Genomic DNA, 25,053 nt, shown 5'->3' on the forward strand with positions numbered 1-25,053 from the left:
GAAAGACCAAGTCGATGGAGATCTACGCAGCAAATCCCTCCAGTTTCATGGTAGCTGGGCAACAAGTTGAGAAAGTGGAGTTCTTCCAGTATCTTGGTAGCCAGATAACGCCTGATGGCGGTACCAGGAAAGACATCGAAACCCGGATCAGAAAGGCCTGATTTGCGTTGGCGAGTCTCCGAAACATCTGGTGGTCACGCCAGATCTCTCTACGAATGAAAATCCGAATCTTCAACTCAAACGTAAAATCCGTATTGCTGTACGGGTGCGAAACTTGGTGCACATATGCGGTGACGACGCGAAAACTGCGAGAATTTGTAAACCGCTGCAGCGCGCTGCCTGCGGAATATCATCGGCGCTTGGTGGCCTAGCAACTGGATCTCAAATGAGGAACTTCATCGCCGGTGTCATCAAAGGGCACTAGAAATCGAGATTCGGGAACATAAGTGGAGATGGATTGGGCACACGCTGCAAAAAGATGAAAACGAGATTTGCAGAGAGGCGCTAGATTGGAATCCAGAAGGTCATCGAAGAAGAGGCAGACCCAGAAACTCGTGGCGGCGAAGCCTAGCCGCTGAAATCCGAACTGTCGACGAGAATCTTGACTGGGCCCAGATGAAGACGCTGGCTCCGGATCGTCAACAGTGGAGGTCTTTTACCACGGCCCTATGCACCGGAGGATCGGCGCGGGATCATTAAGTAAGTAAGTAAAAAAATTGCAAAAATTGATATGATATCAAGCATTGCTAGATTAGTCATGTATTTTTATTGTTTCAAGCATCATATTTACGGCTTAAAATCACACATCAGGCATTACTGTTAGTTTTTGCATATTTTGACTGAGTAAAGTTTTAAAATTCTCAGCGTCAATCGACGTTGGAAAGTTCAAGACAATATCGAATTTTACATGTGTAAAACTGGTCATCCTAATTTGGCGCATTGCGATATTTTTTTTTGTTCCGCCCCGCTCTGGATGACGACGTGAATGGTTCATTTTCGGCTGTTTTATTTCCTGAGAACTGTTGTGGCACCCCCGCTAGTTCAGAAATGTGTGTCGTTGTTTTTGTTCCTCATCAAATTGTACCTATAAAGGTAAATATCACACTCAATAATCTAGAAGCACCACCACCATCATCATCATAATGGTTTGGTTGGGTATCGATAAACCGAACAGAGCAAGTGAACTACCCTACCCGCCCCTGTCGCTCGCTGTCCAATCCATCAAGGGTTCGAAAATGTAAGGGAAAAGGCCGAAAAACTGAGTCAATATATTTGTAAATAAATAATCGTATAACAATTTAACGAATGTGCCAACTTACCTACCGATGATGTTCGTTGAAGCTTGGCTGGAGAGGTGAGGTCCATATTCTTGTACCAGGAGAAGCGTTGTTGTTGTTGTTTATGGTGCCCGCGCTAGGTTTTTGCTTGTTTATGGAATGCCTATTTATTAATAGAGCTGTCACTTTTTCGACCATTGTAGTTATAGACCTATGAATTGATGATCTTCCGCTGATCAAACAGTGGAGCAAGTGTAAAAAATACACTTTTTTTCCCGACGAGACACGAAAGCTTCGAGATCATTTGTATGCTAAATGGTTTATGCGTTTATGTCGTTGGTAGCTGGTTCAATACAATATATGATACCTACTCTCTGGGCTTAAAACAACTGAAGTGGTACAATTCGAGGCAATTTCACACGCTGCATGGTTGACAATATTCGTATAACAAATGCTGATAGAGTGTGTGATTGATCTATATGGTAGCCGGGCAGTAAATATAAATCATCTTTATAGTTGAGAGATATAAAAGTAAACGCGTCAGCGCGAAGATCGTTTTGTGACCATAAGCCAAACTCGGTTCAGCAGCTTGAATTTAACTTACTAACGGAAATTGAATCCTGATTCCGAGCAATCTAATAATTTTGCTCAATAATTTAAGACTTTATATAAACAGTTTGTTTTCAGTGCATATTATCTGACCAAAAATTAAAAAATAACCACTTGAACAGATTGATTAGAAGAGATTTTATGGCACGATGGCTAAAGTAACTCATCATAACTTCACTCACATTTGTTTGTTATCTGCTACGCTGTCAAAATTTGGGACATAGTTGGCACAATTGTTTTGCTCTCATGTACCTACTTGTATTTAACTTGTATTTTCTATGTTTAAAGTTAATTTTGAAATCGTGAATCGTGGAAATAAGAAATTTATTGGACTGAAAGAGAAAAACGCGTCGGTAGAAACACGTGGAAGGTTTTGAAACTCGCATAAGTGTCTGTTGTGCATAATTGGAGTGTTTTGTATGAAGAAAGATGTTTGATGAAATTATCCAACAGCTGTTTGATGTAGAAAAAATCGGATGAATGTGCCATTAAAGTTTAGAAGCCCGAAATAGAGAAAAATAAGGTGAATTTGACTCTATAAGCATTTTTAAACTAAGGTTTTATAAGGTTTGTTTAGAATCGTGGCTAAGTTACGTTTAACATGTCATCAGTTTCTGATTAGAACTGTCCAACTGAGAGCCTGAAATTTATCTTATTTCGGAAAATTTCTAGCCGCGTCATCTCACATGAAAGTTATTTTCTAAAAAAAGATCAGTAATTCGAGAAAGATTATGAGATGCCTGAAAAGTGTGGAATGAGTGAAGAAATGTTTTGGTATTTCATTTTATTTTTCGAAAAACAGAAAGGTCTATTTTTCCATTTTCTGTTGATTCGGCAATTGAAAAACTTGAGTTGTTGGTATACTTCCAGGCTTGCAATTCGTTAATAAAAAGCTACACAACAAAAAACAAAACAAAACAAGTAAATTTATCATTCGTGATCAAGTATGCACTTTTGAATAAAAATAGAACTACGTAGTTAGAAAAGCTGGAGTTCAAGTAGGCTTAGACTCGCGCGGATGTCAATAATTTTCGTTCGGTAAAAAATTCGTTCTAACTGAGGAAGAAAAAAGTATGAATCAGTACCGAATCCAGTTGAAAATAACCGCAATAGTGTACAAAATTGTGAAGTGTGCTGAAGAAACAAAAAAAAAACTACAGAATAGGGGAAGCAACAAATCAGCTTCAGAAACTTCGGTTTCAACAGGTTCCGATATCAAAACAGCACCAGCCTGGCTCCTACCAACTTGAGATGTACGGTTCCGAATTAGCGAAGAATGTGTTCTATCGACGATAACCTATTTGGTGAGATCCAACCTTTTTTTAACGATTTTAGACTTCCGCATTTTATGATTTTAAATATAAAGTTATTACTTCACGCTTTATTCCTCCCCTTGTTCCAGTATCATTTGCGGTATTAACCACTTGGTCTGGCCGTAGTAATCTTCGCAATGCATATTGAAATGTTTCAGAGATGAGGCGAAATTCATAAATTACGTAACGCAAAATGCACTTTTTTGACCATCTGAAAATTCAACTCTCCAGAAATTTGAATCCAAAGTTCTCAGTAATTGGTTCTAAATTATTTATAAGTTTTAAACCAATATTTCTAAATTTCACAATTTGTTTGTTAAAAATTCAAACCATCCCGGTTTTGAATTTCGAGCGTATCTGAATGTTGATGTCGAAAAATGTGAAACATTCTGAAATTTGCATCCTAAATTCAAAATATTCGATTCAAAATTTGCGAAAATGGAAATTTCCAACTTCCAATTCTAGAATTCTTTATCTTGAATAAAAATAAATTCTGAGTATAGAGTTCGAATTCTAAATCACTAAATTTTAATTTCTCACTCAGCATTAGGGTAGTCGGTTTTACTTTTTTTTTAATCCGGTATTTCGTTATTTGAAAATGTGAAAACCGATAATACCGGTAACTTCGGTATTTTTACAAAAAAAAAATTTCATTGCTGAAAATGTTGCATATCACTGCAGTAATAGGGGCGTTAAATGTTCAGAGCTATACCGAAGCAATTCTGATAACATTTTCTTTTGAGAAAAATGCCGAAGTGTGTTTAGAGTTTTTTTTTGGTCGAAAAACCGATATCATTATCATAATCATAAATGAAATGAAATAAACACAGATTTTATAAATTTTAGACACATTTTCTAACTATCATTTGTTATCACACTCTTTAGCTTGGATTTTTCTCACTACTTTATGGAAATATTCTTAAAATCGAAACAGAAAATTATTTTTTTAAAATATAAAATGTCAAAATGACCTAATTAGATTTATGTAGATTCAAATAAAATTCCCGACAAAAATTCTGCAGAAGACTGTTACAGACATTTTGGGAAAATTACAACATTTTGGTTACCGTAATCCGGGGTAATATTGATAACTTTTTTCAATATTTTACGATTATTTTTTCTGTTCAGGGGAATGTGGCATGTTTCATATTTTTTAATCCAGTACTGGACTCCTATGAATGTAGAACATGGTTGCAGAAATTTTTTGGACTACTTTAAATTTTATTTAAAAATCGATTTAAAAATCGATTTAGTCGCTGTTCAGGAATTGATGCTTTGGTGTAACATTGATCAGTCTCCATTTTTACGGTTTTACGAGTTTTCTTGATCATAAAGGATACAAAACACCTTCATAATTGTTTAAAAATTCTAATTTATCAATTTTGCCTTGCTTTTCAACGTTTTCTTTTAAAAACATTTATAATCGAAAAAAATAATAATGACAGCTAGGGGCAAAAATTAAAATAATTGCTTAATAGTTTTAGCTTCAAAATACAAATGAAATTTTATCTTAACACATTCCCCTAGGCCCTCCCACTATTTCCATTTTTTTTTCTTCAAAGTTAATCATTTGATAGGATTCGTATCCATTTATCTGATAAGGGCTTACTCTTGGAAAATGATCTTACTTTTTAAATATCAAAAAATTATCATTAAGTGACTATAAAAAGGCCTATAACTATACATATACAAGAATAAAAATTGTTCTTTCACATTCAACCACCCGTTTGCTTCTAAATACGTTTTGGTATCATCAGGAGAGCTGTTTGTTTGCGAACCTTGGAAAAAATAGATATTTTAAGATTTTGAAATTACATTTTTACTAACAGGAAACAATTTCAAATACAAACCAATTTTTTTTCTATTTGATGCTCAATCAATAGGCTTTCAAACGTACAAAACAGTTTCCAAAAATTCAAACTTTAGGCTAAGTTATTGATGATAATGTGGAGAAACTTATTGTTGGCCAAAGTTACCCCTGTGATCAAAGTTACCCCGTTTTACGGTACTTAATTCCTGTTTTTTCCTGCAATCTTACCACTCTCAGTTATAGCCTTTCCTTTATCGACCGTTTTAGTAGTTTCCTTTATGTTTATTTTTCCAAATTTAAAGTAAACATATCGGCAAATAGGCAAATTTCCTTTTGAAATGGCATTTTACAATATTTGTTTCGAATTCAAAAAATGAATAAGCATTTCTGGTGGGTTTGGGTCGGCATGGAACGCTAATATTTTTTTCTAAATATTGAAATATAATGAAACAAAATATTTTGCTAGACTCTCACGACCGCCAAATAATGCGAGCATATCTTTATAACAAAAATCTCGTTTCGGGATGAATGTGCATTAAAACTGAAAATGTAACATAAACTTTGCAGATGATTAAGCTATCTATAACTTAGATGCAGATTGTACCAAATCTGAGGCCAAATGATATGTCTTGGAAATGTGAAATATCTTTTTTGTAAATTTAACAAAATAACTCCAATTCAATGCTAGCCTATTGAAACAATCGATTGATAAGCAATCCTCCATTGTTCGAACAATGTAATCAATCTTGCCGAACAAATTTTAAGGTTGAATCCAGCATCAGTCGAAGATCAAAATATGTGAATTTTAATGTGAAAATGAACCTTTTTCATATCTATATAATTCTACTGTTTTAGAAATATTTAATTTATTTTTCTGTAGACTGGTTTTCAGGATGAACAAAAAATTACCAGAAATACCAGTTTTTCTGAACTTTGAAATTCAAAGTTTGAATTCTGAATTCAAATTATAATTAAAGAAAAATTTGATTAAATATCTAGGAGTCAGAGTTTTCAATCCAGGATAAAAGTTTTGAAATCGGAATTTGCTATCTTGAATTCAGAAGTCCGAATCCAGAGTTGAGACATCACATCAAGTTTGATCAAAATATAAAATCAAGAATACTGAATTTTAAACTTTAAATCCATATGAAAATTAAAAAAAATCCAAGTCATATACTAATTTGTAATGTACTAAAATTAAATAAACAAATAGAATTATAGAATTAGGCGTTGTGAACGTTGTTTAAAATTCAGATTAAAGAAAATAGATTAGATATGATGTATAAGGTAGCTAGATCCGAAATTTGGATATCATTTTCTAAGAATTAAGGACTATTCATTTAAGCTGAGGGGATGAAGGATTCTAATCATTTGAATTGCTATTTTTAAGCAATTCAAGCCAAGAATATGAGTTTTCAATCTAGGATATTGAACAAAGTTCGTAGTAATAAGTATGGAACATAATGTCAATCGATTTGGAATTTTAGAAGAAATAAATTAGTATTTAAAATTCGAACCATTAGAAAATTGTGAGGATTCGATTATTTGTTTTCAGAGTTGAGATTTAAGCTTGTGCCATGTCTCGTTTTGAATACTTAATTTTGAGAAAAGAACTCGTAAGAGTGCGTAAGTAACGCTTTGTTCATTCGGGGTATTTTTTTTTTAAATAAGTGTTAGATAAAAATCGTTTTTTTTCCCTAAAGGGTTTAGAGCAAGGTTGCCAGATTGTCCGGTTTTATCTGGGTTTGTCTGGATATTAAACACAAAATTTGGGAACAGTGCCGAGTTCGGTTTCCCGGATTTTACTGAAAAATGTCCGGTTTTTGCCTGGATTTATTCACTTTATTTGGCAATTCAAACAAAAAAAAAAAAACGAACGCCTCCGGAACGAAATTTTTTTAGCAAGTTTTACCAAAATCATCAGAAAAGGTTTTTTGGAAGCTTTAAATACAATTCCCAATCGGTCGATGAGTTTTGATGAAAATAAATTTTGTTTTTCAATTATTTTTCTTTATTTTTGTTGAGTAATTCGCCCGGATTTATGTTCGTCACTTTTGAAATCAAATGTCCGGATTTTGCCAGGTTTTTATATAAAACTAGCTGATTTTACCCGGCCTTGCTCGGGTTCGCATAAAATATAAATCAAAATGAGTCGTTTGACTTTTCAAAATTTTGGAAGCTTTATATTCGTCATAATTAAAAAAATTGGCGCATGTTTAGCCATGTAAAGTTTGTTAGTCTTTTAAAAGTTTTTTTTTTTAGATTATTCACTGTGTTTATCGTTTCCGTATTTAAGAAAAACTTATAGGTGTGAGGTTTGAATTTAAATGCATTCAAAATAGTTTCTTTTGAATGCTTATTCATCCTATCACGAAAAACATTTTTTCCCCACCATTTTGAAGGAAGCTTGAATGGATTTGGCCTCATTTTTTTATCTTCAAATGATAATTTTTCTTAAATCTTTCCTTTCCCTCATCTAATAAAAATTCATCCCTCTTTTCAAAATGAACGATCTCCCTGTACAATGGAATATTTAAGTTTCTGTGCTTAGAAATTTCTAAAAAGACTTCCGAATCTGATTTTATGAGTACTTTTCCTTAAATGCTGAAAGTTCCACAAACAGTTTTTTAAAGTTATCAAAAACAAATCATCTCTAAACCTGAAGTTACCATTATAATGTTGAGAGAAAGGTTTCATTTAAATTAAATATCAATGTTTCTATTCTTGGGCTCAAACAACCCATCAATTTGAGTGAAGGGTTATCACTGTTAAAATTCTTAAATATCATGTGTTTGAATTCGCAGTACTAAACGGTTCTACCATAAGTTTTCTCAAAATTGGATGATAGAATTGAACACATTGATGACCAAAAATGATTCAAAAGTGACCAATTTAATTGAATTGTATAATTCTAAAAATCTCAGATTTGTTATATTTATTATCTTATCTATTTTCATCAAGATTTTTTTTATATCTCATCTATTTTCTAATTCCCCGTTTAAGGGGGGAGTAGGGTCTAACGGGTAAAAAAAACACCCTTTTCACGATTTTTTTTAGAGCTATCGTTCAAACAAATGTATTCAATTTTTTTGCATTATACAAAGCATTGTTAAAAGAACATTTAGTATTTTTTCGTAGAAAAATATTGAAAAATGAGCCGGTGACGGAGCACTTTCGAGGATACCTTTTAGAAAATAGGATTTGCGGTGGACACTGTATCTCAGCACAGAATCATCTGAAGTCAAAAAATCAGAGAAAAATATTTTATTAGATATTTTTCTGGACCCCAACGATTTTATTTAATTTAAAAAAAATTATGAATTTTTTGTGGCAGTTTGAAGTAAAAACTACGATTTTTCAAGAAAAAATCCGCTACGATTTTTCAAGAAAAAAATTTTATCTGTAAAATCTCCCCAAAGTAAAAAAAACAAAAAAATAAAATCGTTGGGGTTTGGAATTTTATATGTACAAAACATGTTCCAAATTTGAAAAGAATCGGTGAAGTAGTTTTCAAATGACGATGTCCACTGACTTTAAAAATGTGCTTTCGAGAAAAACGCGTTTGAAGTTTCTGCTCTAGAATTCTTACAGTATTAGATAAGAGGAGATAAAAGCCTATAATTTCTACAGTTTTGCTTCGATTGACTTGAAAATTTGACATAACATTCTTAAAATGTTTTACAATAAGAAAATAAAAAAAAAATCGATTTTTTGAAAGTGTTAGACCCTACTTCCCCCTTAGATTTCCCGACGGCTATCAACGCGTTGAAATCGAAGCATTCAACTTATAGATCAGAATCTTATTATTTTTTCTTTCTTTGTGTGGGATTCCAAAAATATGTTAATTCTTAGATGCTAGAATTTATTAAAAAATGTTCATTCGTTTTTCAGCATTGATTCCTAATAGTTATTCAGCTGAAGAAGACAATTCATTGTTCACTGATCAGTTCACTGTACATTCTTGTAGTCTCTCAAATCCCCTTGGCGGCGGTAGAGAGCACTTTGAAAACCACTACAATTGAAGTTAATATATTTCTTACAGGTTTATTGTATTTTTTAATGCAAAATGTAGACTCATTATTTCATCCAAATATATCCACGTGCTTTGAACAGTAGAAGGACAAAAAAAACCGCCAAAGTTTCACCTTTCAAATCCTTAATGCTCAGCAAGCTTTGATTTGCTGTCCAGTACACGTGAACTCTGAATGGTCGTTTCTAATGCCTGGCCCATGGAGATGGTGAAAAAAACCCGCCAAAGGAAACGAAAATTTGTTAGCAAAATGTGTGCCATGACTTTTGGTTTGTGTGAATAAAACCGAAAGTTGTATGGGAGGGTCCCTTTTCTTAGGTGGGAGGGGCTCATAACTATTACTAAAACCTTACCCTGGTTCAACTACATCTCTGTGCCAAATTTCAGGCTGATCGGTTCAGCGGTGTGGATTTCTATAAGGTGCATACAAACAAACAAACATATATAGTCCAACTCATCTTTATATATTAGATTTCCCAGTTTGCCCGGCCCGGATATGTGCTGAAAAAAAATTTGACAACCTTAGTTAGGATACGGCATTAATATGTTAAATCTCACTTTTCCTAAATTATAATAACTAAAAAAAAGTTTTGAAATTGTATATTTGAAAAAGTTCTATTTGAGAAATTGACAGATCATATTTTTATATCTAACTAGCTGATTTACCCGGCCTTGCTCGGGTTTGCATAAAATATAAATCAAAATTAGTCGTTTGACATTACGAAATTTTGGTAGCTTTGTTTTTAATATTTTAGACATGTTGTGCCATGTGTGTAAGCTTTTAAATTTTTGTTAGTTTTTTCAAGTTTTTAATAAGAATATTTACTGTGTTTCCCATTTTCATATTTTTGAAACACTTAGATATAGTTATGAGGTTCGTATTCATAGAAATTAAAAATAATTTACCATGAATGCTTTTTTATTTCATCACGAAAAACATCTTATACCCACCCTTTCATAAAGGAAGCTTGAATAGATTTGGCCTTCTATTTTTTTAATCCTCAAATGATTATACTATATTTTTATATTTTCCACCCCCCATCTAATGAAATCTCATTTGGGGATGATCTCCTCGGACGCTGTATGCCAAATACTCCCCCGTATGCTATATTCAAGTTTTATTTGCCCAGAAAATTCTAAGAAGGCTTCCGAAACTTACCGCAGCTCGTGGCCTTCAAGTCTTCCAAGCCAACGGCCATGAGTTCGAATCCCAGTCACAGCATACATAGTAAACTTTTGTGGTTTATTGGTTTAAGCATTAGTGATATGCTAGCCATCAAATACTCGAAAGATGTACGCTAAGAATTAAGTAAAAGGAATCTCTTCGAGGAAACATTAAGTTTCATTGAGATCCTATATGTGTTTGTATTTGTTTTTTTAAACTTGTTGAAGCCTCTTTTTCATGTTTTCAAATGTATGTGTACTTTTCGTTGTTTTCTCCACACCATTTTATGATTAGTTTTTCTTAAATGTTCCAAGTTCCACAAATAGTTTTTTGAAGTGATCTAAAAGAAATTATCTCGGAGTCCAAATCGTCCATTTTATGATGTTATAACAAAAGATTTTTTTTCAATTTTTCCATTCTTGGAAAAAAAATCTCATTAATTATTTTGGAGAGTGTTTAAGTAAAAATTCTTGGAAATAATTTGAATGAATTCGCAGTACTTAACGGTTTAAGTTTTAGCATAATTGGATGGTAAAATTGAACACATTGATGATCAACATTTATCCAAAAGTCATAGATTGACCGATAAAATTGAATTGTATAAACTTAAAACCCCATACTTAATTTCAAATAAAGTTTCTTGCATTTGATTTGGTTTTTCCAGATAATGCAAGATAAATTTTTGAGTCATCCACTTAGATTTCTCGACGGATTTCAAAGCGTTGAAATCACAGCTCTCAACTTATAACTCTGAATTTAATTATTTTATCTTTCTCTATGAGGAATTGAAAAAATACGAAAATTGTTGGTTCTAAAAAGCTTGATTTTAAGAAAATAGCTTAATATGTTTTCAGCACTCAATCCAAATTCATTATGAAGATAAATCATTGCATCCATACTTCACACACTTTATATTTTTATAGACACCAAAGCCCTGCAGCAGTGGTAGGGAACACTTTGACCACTACAATTCAAGTCAATACATACTTTACAGGTTAGTTGTATTCGTCAATCCGAAATGTTAGCTCATTATTGCATCCAAAATTCTCGTATCTACCGGTACCACGTGCTTTCAGCAGTAGAAGGTACAAAAAACACCCGCCAAAATTCCCCTTTCAAATCTTTAACGCTCAGCAAGCTTTGATTTGCTTTCCAGTACACGTGAATTCTGGAAAGTCGTTTCTTACGCCCGGCCCATGGTGATCGTGAAAACAACCCGCCAAAGGAAACGAAAATCGGCTGCCAAATGGGTGCCATGACTTTTGATATGTGGGAATAAAAACGAAAGTTGTATGGGAGGGTCCCTTTTCTTAGGTGGGAGGGGCTCAGAACTATCACTAAAACCTTACCCAGTTCCAAATACATCTCTGTACCAAATTTCAGGCTGATCGGTTAAGCGGTGTCGATTTGTATAAGGTGCATACAAACAAACATATATAGTCCAACTCATCTTTATATATTAGATTTTAACAAGGTAACATACATGTGGGAGAATTGAGAAAATATTTAAAAATATATTTTTATTTCGCAAACAGTTTTTCGTAAAACTTCCCAGCACTAAATTAACAAAGAGTAGGCGTTGATCGAATCGGAGCGCACGTGTATTTTTCCTCCCGTCACGAAAAATTTAAAAATTTTAACTTTAAATCGTGAAAAGAGAAGATAAACGTGAATAAATTTCAATAAAATCGCTTCTATTTATAACATGAAGATAACACTGCATGTGCTTACTAGTCATACAGCGTATTCAGAAACAGTGGAATTTCAGGAGAAGCATGTGGTGTTCGGAGAGTTAAATTCCCAGTTGCAAATAGGTTTTAAGTTTCATTTTGCATTACATGTTACCTCGTGAAGAATAATGTAAAGCTTGAGAAAAAGTTTAAGGGTTTGAAGATAAAGATACCTGGGATGGAAAATAGTCAAATCAGCAGTTGGTTAATGTCCGCTTAAATGTTCCCCCACAGAAGAAGAGTTTTTAAACGTTGTACATTACTTCGGATCATTTCGGAAAAGTATATAAAGTTAGTAATCACAGAACATCAATTATCATGGTGGTAAAGTGAATGTTTTCGTAAAGTATAAACAGAAAAACATTTTCATGGTCTTGACAATATGAAAAGCTAAATTTCAGTGTGAATTATGAGCAGGCCGAAGTATGAATAGCAAACCATCCTCTTCATGAAGATTTTCACGAAATGAAGTGAAAAAGAAAATTTTAATCAAGTCAAACTCAAACCACGTTGCACGTGACAATCTATTAAGTGGTTTTTTAACCTACAGGATCTAACGGTAAGTCTGATAATTTTACCACAGACAAAATTTTACTATACCAGTAATCGTTAACCTTTTTAAAAGTCATTCATATGTACTATTTCCCAGAAAATTCTTGAGAACAGTGTAAAGGAATATACGCTCTCTGTTTCCGAACAATAAATGACAGCGCTCAAATATCCTTCGGCTTTATCGCAATATGATAAAATGTAAATACAATTTCTCCGCGCAATCAAAGTGCAAACGCTGTATTTCTTCGAATAATAATAGCTTAAGACTGGCTCAGGTACCTACAAAAGTGACAATGAAAGCCGGGAAAGCCAATATTGTAAAAAGTTAAAGCTCCGGGCACACCAGGATTGATAATTTTCGATAAGGGCCCCAAGAGCTCCATAACTCAAGAGTGACTTGTTGAAATTTATGATTACCATTCATATTTTGCGAGGTTTCATTTGGATTTGATTTGATTTCAGGTTGGTTGATCGGCTAATTGACCGGTGTGCAATAAGTAAGACGTCTTTCAAAATGGCAGCGAATTAAATATGGCTGACAGTCGTTCGTTCAGAGCAAGTCGCATTGAAACGCGCTTCACTGAGTCACAACACTTTTCGATGCGTTTCAAAGATGTTTCCCATCGTTGTTGTATTTCATTATCAGTGGATTCTTTTTTCCCCCTTCTCGTTGGCGGCCTTATTTTATTTTCTTCAACTTAGCATTTTTTTTAACCCCGAACGGTCGTAAATAATTATTAAAAGCTGCAACGAATGGAAAAAAATGGTAGAGAAAAAAAATACCATCTTGGATTCGTTAATTGGGGCCTTGTTTGAGAGTGCCTGGGTCGACTTAAGCCAGGAGGAGTGAGGGACCGTCGTCGTCATCGTCGTTTTCGAACACAAAGTTCCACCATATCTCGGGGTCCGAGTTTCAATTATCGTTCATTTTCCACTATTCCCACTCTTTCGGTTTATCTCGGGGCTCTTACGGAATTGTGGATTGAAATAATAAAAAACCATAAAAATATATCAGCTCCCGCGGCCAAAACAAGTTTGATCGCACAGTGGGAAAAAGGTTTCGATCTTTGCCAGTTTAGCGTTGTTAAAATAAAATATGCAAAGTATTCAATATTACTTCATATTAAGAAATATGAAGATTAACACATTTGTAATTTTTCTATTATATATAAATTTATCGGTTAGTAACATAATCGATTGTGGTGAAATTCTTAAAATGTGATATATTCTGCTTAAGCTCTTGGTGTTAAGACCTCGAGAAAAAATACGGGATACTCTCTCAAGAAACTTTTGATTTTAAATTTCTCTGTTAGTGCTGCTCTGATTCTCACGTATACTTTGCAACATGTGAAGTTTAAGAGTGAAAAAATTCTAAGTAACCGAAAGTTCCACAGAACGATTCATTTCAGCTTGAACGGTACACCCACAAATCAGACTATACTCCAATATTGAACTTCCTTAGAGGTGGTATAATCGGTATAAGATCATATGCCGGACCGGCATTAACAAGCTTTCTAATTGTTCAAGCCAATTTTACATAAGCTTGAAGAATGTTATTGATCCAGAATATTCCTGTACAAATTTTTCCAGATTGATCCAGATTTTCCTTCCACGTGCTTTAGAATGTTCTGGAATTCTACAAATCAGAAGGTTCGAGATCAAACTGTATTATTCGGATCTTAGCGTCCCGATCATTCCAGAACATTCGAAGCGCTTATATAAAGAGCCTCACGTGGCGGGGCGAGTTAGTTAAGTTTAAGATTCCGTGCGCGTTGTCAAATTCCGAAATTAAGAACATTTCCGCCTAGTTAAGAGTTGTGATTACCTCAATTGTACAATCTAGTTAAGTGTAAATACCTACCAAATTGTATGTTACGAATAAATAGTGAACCCTTAAGTTAGAAACCAATGCGTTTCCCTTCTCCAGAAAAATACAGTCCACTTCGCCTGAACACTAATAACTGGCATTGTCCTCCCTTTAACTCAGAACGGATCTATCGATGGTTAGCCTTCTTAGTTTGTTACCATCGCGTTCGATACAACCGGGGCTAACCATCGATAGATCCGTTTTGATTTAAAAAGAGCTTATCTGAGCGATCTGAGCGAAATTGGCCCGTACTTAACAAAAATTTGGTATGTGATGATAATACTTCTGAACAAAAATTCTACTCGCTCATATTCACCATCTTTCATTTCTTCTAACTTTCCGTCTTCACAATCTCGAAAAGTTCTGATTTAAAAGGACATCTAATTTTCACAATATTTTATAGACTTTGATTGGGAATGTACTCAAAAAAACTGCAGCACTTTTTTTCTTAAAAAAATTACTTTTTCCTATGCCGGACCGGCATTAACAAGCTTTCTAATAATTGGCATTGTCCTCCCAGCACAACTCCATTGCATATGTCTGTTAGAAACCAAATAAAACAAATCCCATATCCTATCACAAGATAAAGGGAGTTCAACTGCCAGGGTCATTCTTCCCTATACCAGCCATGATGAGTTGGGCATGTGTATGTAAACCGGCCGGCAATAGCAAACAGTTTCTAGTTTCCCATTCCCCTCCCATTCTCATGCTTTTTCCAACAAAAGAGGATGAAAAAATATACCGGCCAAACGGTAGACGATCAATGCAGTGCGTTTTTTTGGTAATCAGCAGTGGTTATGATAATAAACTTTCGTTTGCTAACCAACTCAGATGGTGCACTGGGTAAGATATCGGACTGGCAAGCCAAGATGAGATGTTGCAGTGAGTTCGATTCTCGCTATATATTTTTTTGGGATGAATTATCCAATAGGATGGAAATCCTATAACATGGTTAATGCATCATTTTGCTTGGGAGCTTTAAAATTTATGTCATTAATGTTTTCCAACCATATCAACTTTGGTACAGTAGGTACACTTTTCAGTGAATATTCGGCACATAGATTTGCTAAATAGGCATTGAGATTTTAAAACTTCTTCTATGGGTGTAAGGTTGGTTGAATTGCAACTTTGTTCATTTCAAAACGTTTGTAGTATAAAAAGTTCCCTTTTTGGTCAAAACGAACGACTGAATTTTAGCAGATTTTTAAATTAAGTAGCCGGGTTTTGATTTGAAGTTATGTATGGAAAAACGCAATAATTTGATGTAATAGTTTTACTTTTTTTTAATTTTTCTTGAATATTTCGTTCTCATGCAAAAAAAAAAAAAAAATAAAAAACATGTACATTAGACCGCTGCAAGCTTTGCATGAAAATTTCAAGTTTAAACATTTTACTCCTCCCATAACTTTTTTTTGATTGTTTTTACTACCACAAATAGCAATATCATTTTTGAAGCGATTCATTCAGTCCTGAATTAGCGCAACAAGTTTTAATTTTGTATGGAAATTTGTAAGGAAAAAAAAAAATCATTCAAAAATCGTCAGAGATGTACTGAAAGTTCTTTGGATTTAAAATATTCTTTGATTCTTGCAGTACATTTCATGTAAACAAACCGTAAACCTAACTTTTTTGAGCGCTGATGTGGTCTAGTGGATGCTGGCGCGAGTCTGGTAAGCCAGGCGTACTGGGTTCGATTCCCGGTATCGGCAAGAAAACTTTTGGGTTCGAATCCCATAAGTTGCCGACAGGTAAGATGTGTTTCATTGTATAAATAATCATATATTTCAGAGAGAATGCATCTGGGGGATAACCTGAAGCAGGGCCGTAGGAAGAACCAACCGACTCATGGGGGGGTTTGGTGACTGATTTTTACCTAGGATTTTTTGCCCAACAATCCACGAATACAAAAAATAAATATAACAAATTATGTTATTGACTATATGATTATTCGTTTTTAAGTACTTTGACATAGTTTTCGTATTAAATTATAACTTAAGAAGATTGGTCCTAAACCTAAAAGGTGAGCCAAATTCGGTTTCATCGATGGTTAAAACTTTTGAATTTGTTAAGGAGTTTAGATAAAATTCAGTTGATTGTGCATAAAATAAGCTTATTTAGAAGAATCTTCCATATTCTATACTCAAATCTATCCAACCCAATCTTCCAAACTATTTGGCAAATTAAAAGAATTTAACCTTTGATGAAAATAAATCAATTTAAAAAAAGGAAGAGATACAAATCAACAGATTTTCGGATCAAATTTCCTTTTTGCAAACTTGAACCAAATAAATGATTTAAATATGAAAGTAGGCTTTAAAAAACTGCAATATGCGTTTATATGCTGCACATTGCGTTTTTTTCGCTTGCCGACAGTATGCTCAAGCATAATTAATTCAAACGTTATGAATCTAGAAATGAAACCTCATTCTACATAATAAAACAAAACTCTTCCCGTTACTTAAATATGTATATTAAACTAACAGTTTTAATTCTGTTTATTGATTCTGAAACATAAAATGGCGAATTTTAATATCTTTAATGTGTTAAAAATGTTTAACAACACACTAGGAAACAAATATTTTGTGCAGAATTTGGAGGTGAAGATGTTTCCTTAACAGCAAAAATTTTTCAGAAAGAATCAATTCTTTCATAAAATCCTGTGGATGATTTTTTTAAATAAAATTTGGGTTTTTCGGGTAAAACAAAGAACTCATATTCTACCTTTTGTTTGTGATTTTCAATTTAATTGTGTTTACAAACAAATTTTGTTATTTAATTTTTAGATTCTGGAAATTGACTTGACAAGCAATCTTAACACATTATGAATCTATGATTAGAAACACCGAAATTCGGCATTCTATATCTCAAAAACCCCTTGCGAAATTTTACAAATTTAGTATTTTTAATTTACTGTAAGTGTTGTGTTAAATTTATTCGAATAAAGTTTAACATTCAAATTCAGTCCATTTGAGTTATAATTCGAAGTGTAGCACTCTGTTGGCGAGCGAAAAAACGAGATGTCCCGGAATTGGTTCGCAATTTGTTAGGTTCATAATCTCTTAAATTCCTCAACAATTTATGTTGATTGTAAAATTTATTTACAAGTTAAACCTTTTTCTGAATTTCGAATCTTCATTCTGAATCTGAATTCTGAACCTGAATTGAAAAATTGGGCTTTTAATCTGTATCAGAATTTCCATACGATTTCTAAAATGTACAGAAAATACGATTTCCAAATCTTATTCCAGATAAGAATTTTATTAGCTAAGTTTAAGAGCCCTTATTCATGAATCTATTATATTAATTATGTTGTCAAGGTTTAATCTAAATTCACTATTTCAATAATTTATTTTTAATTTGTATTGTGAATCAGCATTAAGAGATGAATTTACAAAGATCTGCATCTGACTTTTCAATTTTGGATTGCCATTTCGAAGCTTTGTTATTTTTAATATTGTAAAAGAATTTAGTTTAAGAACTGCGAATTTTAATATAAAACATAATTTCTCTTTTTTTAAATTCGGAAAAATACTATCAAAATATTGAAAATGCATAATGATCTCGAAAAACATGGTTTCGATTTGATATGAAATGCAAAAAAAAATTGAACCAGGATTCCAAAGCATCTTTTCATTTATAATTTCTTATAAAAAAAAAATGATTGTAAAAAAGTGTAGCAGAATTTTGGACTTGGGATGAATGAGATGGACTCTTGATTAACCTTACTCTATTATCATAATTGGGTTCTGAATTTGAAATTCTGATTGTAGAGTAGAATACCTTGCTTGCTGTTTTGGTTAATCAGTGGGAGAATTGAACCACTGATCTCTAGGTTGCAATGAAACTAACCAGCCTCTCGACCAATCCAACAAAAGTTCATTGCCACTGTAAAATTTAGTAATTAAACTTTATGTCATTTGAGATGATTGAATGGGTTGGTCAATAGATTGTACTTTATTTCGTTTAAAAGACTTTCAGTACACTTGATAAATAATAATAAAAAATCTCATCATCAAAAATTATTCGAATATCTTAACATTGTAAAGAAAATTTCGAAAAATTCTTTAATCGCATTTGTAAATAACAGTACTGATATAAACAAAACAAATACCATGACAAGGAATTGATAGACATGTTTGACATGTCGCTTAAAATTCCCATATAGGTTCTTTAAATCACCTAGAAGTATTTAAACGGTGCGTTTGAAAGTGTTAAGGGAACGTTATCGACCTACTTGAAAGAAGTTGCATTAAAAGCGCCTAGAAGTTCCGTTAACGATAATTTAACCTTTCAAAAGGCGATGGAAGTTCCTGAGTAACTTTTACGTGACAAGAGTCAACTGAAGCTCCCGTAAAACATTTTTTCAGCCAAATGTGAACTTCCAAGTTCCATCTTTAAGTAAAAACGCGATTAATGGTTGCTTGGGAGCATGTTTTGAGTTTGTAAAATTAATATTGGTACCATGAACAACGGAAATATTAGAAACTATTGTTTCAGACCGTGCTAATTTTAACCGAGCCAAAATCGAGAGGGAATTTTGGAATTTAAATTAAATTTTAATACAGTACAAATTCTTTTACTTTTGAATTATAAAATTGACGTATCTATCGAGTTGGTAATCGAAAAGGTTGTGTCAACTGTTTTAAAAATAACTTCTTTGTGAAAGGAATTCTCCCAAAAAAAAAATCAAGAAACCATATTTTTTTTCAAACTCAAAGCCGAATGTGCGCCGAGTGCAGTGATGAGATCGCAAGCAGCTGAGAAATGAAAAATAAAATGTCGGATAAAAAGGTGAACCGCTTGGAAGCGAGCTGTAAATTAATATCCATCCGTGGATTTATCGGTCGTTTCCATCTTTATTTTCCAGCAACAGAGAGCCAAAATGAGGGAAAAAAAGCATCAAACCGAGGAAAAAAACGTCTCGAGGCCTCGATGGCATCCAATGAGCCGATGCGACGATTTTTTTTGTCTTCTCTCTACTATTTATTATATTGTTCATAAGCCTACACCACGTAAAGACTTTGGAAATTTGGTTGATCGTTCGCAACCTGTCGTTTGGTTGGACTTCTTGTCTTGCTCGAAGAAGATTGGACTGATCACACCAGGCAGGCCCCAGAGGTCTCAGGCCGAACGGCTAAAATCGATGAGGCAAATGGTTTGTCGAAAATGAAATAAAGGGGGCCCATAAATTTTGTGAGAAAAAATATGGTGTTGGGCAGCCTTTTTTATGTCTTCATTTTCTCGAAAAAATGTTGGCTGCTTGCTGTCAATCTTCTCCCATGAAAGAAGCAAGCAAGCAAGTTTAGCGCTATCGGAATGTAGCATTATATTGCCAGATTGAATCATACCGTGAATTCAAAGGATCTGAATGGGTCTGATTGTGAAAAAAGGTTGATAACGTGAACGGCGAAGACTCTTAAGCTTAGGGCTCGTAGAAGCTTAGCTAGCAAACTCGTGGGTATTTAAGCCTTGATTCGTATGATTATGCATAAATCAAATCAACAAATCAAATCATGATGTATATTATTCATGAAGTACAGCTTGAAAACATTTGATTTTATAAGGATGCTGTGGTCTGCAAAATATTACTGCTAAAATGGATACCAACTGTAGGGTCTGAAAACAACATTTGAAAAAAAAAATCGATTGTGTATTAAACACTTTCAGGAGCCTGAAAAAAAATATTAAATAGTAACGAAAGTACAAATCAAAACAACCTATTTATTAGTAGAATTAAGTTTTTTGAGGAATGATAAAATCAAGATTTAGGCCAAAGTAAGAGATTCTCAATAGCTAGGAATAGTTTTTGAGTCTCAGGCAATCGAAATGAACTATAGTGAAATGAAACAAAACTTGTGCTAGAATGCTGTGAACGGCGACACTTTTTTACAAGGCGACCGTCATAAACTGGTGTAACCAGTTTAAAATTTGTCCCAGGAAAGTTTTCAATTAACCACGTTTAAATCTTCAAGTTTTTTTCCTCTCTCATCTGGTGGGCCACCAGGGTAAAAACCAATAAGGCATTAGTAAGGGTAGTTTTTTTCAAGTAGAATACCTGAAGAGAGTCTTTTCGAAAATCAAACAAAACCGTTGGAGGAATTCTAATGGCAACTTTGAAGCGTTTTAACCATTCAATAATTTTTAAACATCCGAATGCACAAGTAGGAGTTATTTAAAAAAAAACACGAATTTTGAATTTCGGTAAGTTATTTTAATTCTTTTGATACCGAGCCAAATTGCCAAAAAACATTATTTTACAAAAACCCATTAAAAACAGTATTTACAAAATTTAAATTATGTTTTAGTTTTTCATCTTTTGAAACAAAGGTCTCATGAGATGAATAAAAAAACTTGTGAAAATCGCAAAAACGGTATATTGTTGTTCGGTATTAAAACGGCTAAAGAGCTATAGCAAAACCTTGGGCTCATCTTGTATTCTAAACTAATTGCTTGGCAACTACCATTAAGATGAATTCAGCTCTGATTTCCGGTCATAAAGCACTGTCAAATGCAAGAAACCAATTGAAATACAAAACTCGCCAAACTTTCTGAACAGATATGTAAGGTTTTAAAAAAATCGTGCATTTCGATTGAATTGAAATTTTTATCTGGAAGAAGTAAGTCGGAAATGAATAAATTTCGTAATTCTTGTTGTTTTTTTTCTACATTTTTTTTTGAAAGATTTTAAAAACCTCAATGAAAAGCTTTCGCCTCGAAATTAAAACTTTTTGTTCTTAGCGAATCCTAGATTTCGGATTTGTTCTACTTATTCTGAAATCATGTTTCCAATTTTTATGTAAATTAAAATTTTGTGAGTTTTGAGTTCAACGTTGATATTTGTGAAATGAAGTTGTTACTGTTTAAAACGATACTAAATTATTAAATGAATAACTTTTCTGTCTAATAAGATACAAAGTTACGGTCCTCGAAAAAGTTGTTCAGCGGGATATTTCCTTTAGAGAATTTATGAATTGTCACCGAAACCATAAGCAGACTCGGTTCCACTGAAGAAACAAAAATGATTTCGATTTTTCTGTACAAAATTTTCAATTTTTCCATACAAACCTAAAAGTTTAAATTTACTCATGTAAACGTTACTTAAAAATTCTGCAAAAAACCATGGATGAGTTTTGAACCAAAACGAATCATTTAAGAACCCAGGGTTTGCGAAATTCAAGAGTTACCCTAAATCGACTCAGTCTATTGTAACATCTCATTCTTTACAAATTTTTTAATCGCTTTTATTTTTTATGATTTCTAATATTTTTTTCTTAGAGAGTATAAAATTCATCAATAAACTATTTAATTACAACAGGGTGGCCGAGGGCCGAGCAAGTTTCCATTTTACAATTCCCGGTTTTTTCCCAATTGAGATTTTATGGTTTTCCCTATTTCAAAATGCGCAACCAGAAATAAAGATATTTATATGCAAGTGTTGTGACGTAAAAGTGTGAGTTGACTTAATTTTTTTCAATTTACATAATTTTGAAACTCTAAGTTTATTCAGAATACGGTGATGGTAATACGGTAAAAAAAATATTCTAGTTGTCTAATCTTAACCGAAAATTGTTACCTTCTTTTCAGTCTTTCACACCATCTTTGCATGAGATAAATTATAGTTTGGATATGATGTCATGAATGCAATGTATATAACACTTAAAATTTCAAGTTGAAATACTAAATTATACTTTTGAAATCTTGCTTTTGAATTCTGAAATTTGAAACATAATTATGCGCGATGAATTTCGTATTGAATAACCAATCCATAAATGAACTTAATTTCAAGTTCGGATTCATTATTCAAATTTTAATTTTAATTTCTGACACTTATTTTATTTTCGGAATAGAGAATCATTCTGTATTTTATAGCTTGGCTACTGATCAAGGTTGCCAAAATCACAGAATAATCTATAATTTCACTGAATTTTGAGCCAATTCTCATCACAGAATCTGTGTCACAGAACACATAATTTTAGAAACATTCACAGAATTTTAAAATTTTTGACATCTGTTTCAAAATTAAATTTTTTATGTCGATATGAATTTTGGATTAATATCTTCGAATTGGAAAAATATGATGAAACTGGTTATGTTAATTGATTATTCTTAAGTTAAATGTAAAAAAGGCATTTGACATGACTTTTGAATAAAATTAATGAAAAAGCATTACAGAAAACCTTCACAGAATTTTTGGGTAAAATTAAGACTTTTTTTCGTCAGAACACAGAATTTTTTTTTCGGCCACCTTGCTAGTGATTGATATTCTAATATTTTTCTTCTAAAGTTCTTAAAACAGTTCCGTAACATTATTCATGCTAAGCAGTTCAAAATTTGATTTCGGGTCTCATATTGAATACTGAAACATGTTTTATTGGATACCTTGAATTTTTATTTAGAATTTGCTGAATTCTAGATGCCTGAATCTATTTACCTAAATTTTGATAAATTCATCTAAATTCTTAGTCTGAATTTTTAATTTGAAATCCTACTGGTTTAAGTAAAAAAATTTATACAAGAATCACACAAAACATGGTATCTTGTTACACCTCCTGCTTTCTGTGCGTTTATCAATTAACCAGAAAAAAATTGTGGCATCTTATTGTATTTTTCCGTTTCCAGAATTTTTTCTCGCAAGGGACAATTCCCGATTTTCAAAAGTAAAAATTGAGCTAAATAAGAAGAAAGTATTTTCGAAACCAAATAGATAAATACTTCGAGGTTATTTCGTTTGTCAGAAATTTTATTTGTGATTTTTTAACTTATGTTTCGATAGTTTTTGACAATTTGTATTGTGTTAGTACATATAACACAAACAAAGAAATTTGCTTTTTTATATTTTTTATTTAAATAATTTATCAATCAAATGAAAACTTAAAGTATGAATATTATTATTATGATTATTTTTGAATTTTAATAAAGGTACCGTAAACTTAATTGAAAACAGCTGAAAATAAGAAAAGTCACGTCGAAAAAAATCTCATTGTATCTCATCTCAAAATCTCAAAATAGCAGAAAATGAGGATGAATAACTAAATTCACATCTCTCTTTTATTAACATTTGTTTTTTTTTCACCAAATTAATTCAATATTTTTGTCGGACTCTTCAAAATAACTCCCCCAGTAGTTATGAGATAGATATTAAGCTTAAATCTTAGTTTTCGAGATGTGAATTCAATCGAAAACTGTCTGATTGCAAAGTCGCATTATTTAGATTTTTTTTAATTCCTCTGACTTAACTTTTCATTCAGGGTTTTAGTGTCTATTTTTCCATATATTCGTAAAGATAGTGCAAAACGTTACAAAATCTTCAAATATTTACTTTAAAAAAATTAACTACCATGACTTAACGTATTAAATCTCCATAGTTGTGAAAAGTTTATTTAATTTAAAAAAAAAATTAGATTCACTGCAGTGCACAATAAGCGTGAGCTAAGATATATTTTATGGTCGAAAACAATTTTCTACGACGATTATTTGCTAGACAAATGTATGCGCTTATATAAAAAATCTATTTTTTTTATGAAATTCCCGACATTTTCCCGCTCTTCTCGAATGGTTTACAAAGTTTCTGAGAAAAAGTTTCGTCATGATGAAATGAAAAATTTTTAGGATTTGATAGGTTTATGTATAAAAAAAAAATCTTTAAAAATTTTGCCGGTTTTGATTTGAAATTCCAGGGTTTTCCCGGTTTTTACCGGTCCCATTTTCAATTCCCGGTTTTTCCCGGTTCGCTGGTCACCCTGTTACATGTGTTTTTTATTGATATTCTGAGTCTGTACAATAAATTCAAACCATGAAATGCACTTTTTTCAATTATTTATTTTTGATTACAAATAAAGAAATACCGATCGAAGATTGAAAATATTACTTTGAGAATTTTACACTCCATAACCTATTTTTTGCTAAAAATTATACCGAGGCTTTGTTTTGAGAATAGAAAAAAAGCTTTTATTAGAAAACCACATGGATGAGGAAAACTTGATTGAATCATTTAAAACAAAAAGGTCACTAAATGTGGCACTTGCTTTAATTTTTTTTATCCAGAAATCGATCCAGACTGTTTATTTCTATTCTATTCTATTTATAATATAATCTATTCTATTTATAATTTATTCTATTCAATTCCATTTGTTTCTCTTCTCTTTACCTCTTTTATCTTCTCTTTTAGTCTGTTCCATTTCATACCATTCTATTCGATTCTATTTTGTGTGATTCTCTTCTATTCTCTTCTATTTTCTACTATTCTATTCTATTCTATTTTATTCTTCTATTCTATCTTTTCTCATCTCTTTCTTCTCGTCTTTGCTCTTCTCGTCTTTGCTCCTCTCTTCTCTTCTCTTCTCTTCTCTCCTCTTCCTTTCTCTTCTCTTTTGTTCTCTTCTCTTCTTTTCTGTTTGTTCCGTTCTATTCTATTCTATTCTATTCTATTCTATTCTATTCTATTCTATTCTATTCTGTTCTGTTCTGTTCTATCTTATTCTATTGTATTGTATTGTATTGTATTGTATTGTATTTTATTGTATTGTATTTTATTGTATTGTATTTTATTGTATTGTATTGTATTGTATAGTGTTGCATTGAATTGTATTGTATTATATTCTATTCTATTCTATTCTATTTATTTTATTCTATTCCATTCTATTCTATTCTATTCTATTCTATTCTATTCTATTCTATTCTATTATATTCTATTCTATTCT

General features: G+C 32.4%; 1 protein-coding gene across 3 annotated transcripts in view; it reads left to right on the top strand.

The window, feature by feature from the left end:
- Positions 1–2,138: 2,138 nt before the first annotated feature.
- LOC129747167 (homeotic protein caudal) overlaps positions 2,139–25,053 on the top strand; it is a 94,397-nt gene continuing 71,482 nt past the window's right edge. Inside the window, exon 1 of one of the 3 annotated variants that reach the window (XM_055741211.1) lies at positions 2,139–2,409. The gene's annotated coding sequence lies outside the window, so the exon portion shown is untranslated. Of the gene's footprint in view, positions 2,410–2,434; positions 2,454–3,069; positions 3,191–25,053 lie in introns of those variants that run through there. The other 2 variants (XM_055741212.1, XM_055741213.1) reach the window with 2 other exon arrangements.

This window comes from Uranotaenia lowii, chromosome 2 (genome assembly GCF_029784155.1).
Source record: "Uranotaenia lowii strain MFRU-FL chromosome 2, ASM2978415v1, whole genome shotgun sequence".
Lineage (NCBI taxonomy): Eukaryota > Metazoa > Arthropoda > Insecta > Diptera > Culicidae > Uranotaenia > Uranotaenia lowii.